A 2,993-nucleotide genomic window follows, 5' to 3' on the forward strand; every position below is an offset into this window, starting at 1 on the left:
GGATCTTACAGATATTTCAAAGATGGTCAACACTTTGAAGATTCTCTCAGGGACTGAGCTCAGACTCTCCTTGTGACTATACATAGATGACTTTGAGCTGTGTAATCCATTAGGAACATCACTTAAAAAGCATAAAATATGTGCAGTTTATTGGATCTTAAATGTAACACCAGGCTCTAGTTCATCACTTTCCACAATTCATCTTGCAATGTTATGTAAAAGTGATGATGTGAAGGCCTTTGGCCATGAAAAAATTCTTGAGCCTCTTGTAAACAACCTCATCACTTTAGAGAAGCAAGGTGTAATGAGGAGGCATACGGCTGTGTATCCATTTGCAGCTTAGTTTTAATCACAATCAGAAGAGTGTTCAGACAGGCAAAAATCAGGACAGGCAGAGGTACAAATAAGAGGATAGGCAAAAATCAGAGTCGAGAACAGGCAAAAGGTCAGGCAGGCAGAAAACAGACAGAAGAGCCAGAAACAGGAAACAGAACAATACCAGGATATCAGAACACAGGAAAACGCTCAGAATGACAGTACGGAGACTAGTCGAGACCTCGCACAGATGACAAGTTCATGTGTGGTTTTAACGGGAGAGGAGATGAGAAACAGGTGACGGTGATAATGAGCGGGACTGGTGGTGGATGGGAAATGTAGTCCGGAAGCGCGATAGTATTCCGGAGACGCGTCACCTCAGGCGCTGGCTCGTAGTTCGTGACACAAGGTGGGTTTGACTCTGATAAATGTTTCCAGATAATTGACACAGTGTGGTTGTGGACAGTCTTGGTGCACATGATTTGACAGGTTTTCTTGAGTCTTTTTCAGGGGAATACTTTGGTAGGTTTTGCTACACATACAGGTTTTCAGTCAAAAGATGTCAGAGATGGTGTTTTCCCTCTCAGGTTTGAAGAACAACATGATGTACATGCTGCAAATGCATGTGAGAAAGGAGAAGCATTTTGTGGTGTATAAAAAATGTATCCTTTATCTGTGAACCTCTAGTACATTAAAGTCACTGCAGTTTTTCCCCCAGATGTGGCCCATGATCTCCTAGAGGGTTATTAAGTACCTATTGAGTTGGCTTTTTAATATTTATAAAGAAATATTTCACCTTTGACAAACTTTATAAGCTGATTCAGGAATTCCCATTCAAGTTGGGAGATAAGACCAATCACCCTCAATGTGCTTCCACTCCCTTTTGTAATAAAATACACTATTTTTTAGAAATAGTGGAAACATACTGTATGATACGGCTAATACCATTAATTGTTGGAAAACTTGTACCTCAGGATGAACCTTCTTGGTAGCTCATTCTTCTCTTAAAATACATTGTTGGGCTTCTTGTATGTCCTGTGCATACTAGCGCGTCTCTTGCATACTTGGAATGCAATATTTCTGTGGACCGCAACAGGTTTCAATTACTTTTTTCCAGAAAGATAGCTTTTGCAAAAGCATCACTTTCTGGAGCATTATCTAACAATGATTCATCGCTTTGCACTGCAAAAAATGCCCCTCTTGAAATAAGAAAGATATGCTTAAATCTAGTTAAAGTGTACTAGAATCAAGCAAAAAAAATCTGCCAATGGGGTAAGCAAAATTGACTTGATAAGAATTCTTGAAAATAGCATAAATATCTAGTCACTAATAAATGCAATTAGATCTTAAAACTAGACAAAAATGCTTAAAACTGTGCAGTTTTTTTTCTTTTTATAAGAATTGAATAATACTTACATTTAGTGCAGAATGCATTAAAACTAGAATATTTTATCTTAAATCTAGTCACTAAAACTACTGTTAGGTCTTGAAACTAGACAGATATGCTTATAATTATGCAATTTTCACTTATTATAAACTTTGAATAATAAGTAATTTTAGTACAGAATGCATTAAAACTAGAATATTTAACCTTGTTTTTTTCCAAGATGCAGAATAACCTGAAAATAGATCAATTATTTAAACACCCCAATAATGAAACATAATAATGTACTAAATGAATAAACAAACAACTTACATTTTGCTGAACATTTATTGAAAAACCTCTTAAACAAATCCAGCAGGATGAACTGATTCCAAGGCGTCAGTTTCTCCCTCACTGGTACACACTAGTACATATAATGCTAAACAGTTAGCATCACGATCACGACATGATATCTCGTTTTGAATAATTAAAAAAACACATTCACTGATACAGTTTTAACATAACTAACACAATCATCATGTTAATCACATTCTCTTAGCGTCAAAATGCGTTTCAGAGAAGAAATATTACCACAAGAGTACAGGAGGAGCGAAAAACACGAGCATCATCATCGGCATCATACGCAACATAGACTGAGGCGACCGCATGATGTACAAGAGGGAGCCGCACATAAGCGTCCCACCGATAACATTCCCTCCCCAAACAAATTTTCAAAGAAAAGTTCCGCTACTTTTAAAGTTATATTCTATGAACACTAATTAAGGACAAAATTTTGTGGATTACTAAACCATTCTTTTGTAAAAAAAAAAAAAAAAAAAAAAGTATGAAGATATAAAACAATAGTAAACTAATCTTAAAATAATAATAAAAAAATAATAATAATAATAATAATAATAATAATAATAATAATAATAATAATAATAATACAGGAAATAGACAAGGGTCAGGTTAAATCAATGAGTTCACTTTTTTACCTCAGTTACATTCACCCCCCTGAACTTCACAAATTTTGCTATTACAGGGATTGTACACGCATTAGACCAAATTATCCAGAACATCGTGCAACAAAATATGTTTTTCCACTTGCAGGGAAAGTTGAGTACAGCAGGTTGATCAGGCCTAATGTCATCACCCGCAAAAGTCATAAATTCATCTTTGTATTGTGTTGAATGTCAGATGTACAGTACAGTCTGTTTTGACTGAGACTACATGTCTTATAAAATTGAGGTTCTCAACCTGGCAGAGGCAACTGAACTAGTAAATGCAGACAACCTTGTAGACTCCACACTGTATT

The 2,993-nt window shown here is 35.7% G+C and overlaps 1 long non-coding RNA gene across 1 annotated transcript; it reads right to left on the minus strand.

The window, feature by feature from the left end:
• Positions 1 to 247: 247 nt before the first annotated feature.
• Positions 248 to 2,468, minus strand: LOC113662120. The gene is made up of 3 exons (XR_003445191.2): positions 2,012 to 2,468; positions 1,285 to 1,395; positions 248 to 928 (listed from the first exon to the last, which is right to left on the minus strand). It is a non-coding gene; the product is annotated as an uncharacterized LOC113662120 (long non-coding RNA).
• Positions 2,469 to 2,993: the final 525 nt, after the last annotated feature.

This window comes from Tachysurus fulvidraco, chromosome 25, assembly GCF_022655615.1.
Source record: "Tachysurus fulvidraco isolate hzauxx_2018 chromosome 25, HZAU_PFXX_2.0, whole genome shotgun sequence".
Taxonomy (NCBI): Eukaryota; Metazoa; Chordata; class Actinopteri; order Siluriformes; family Bagridae; genus Tachysurus; species Tachysurus fulvidraco.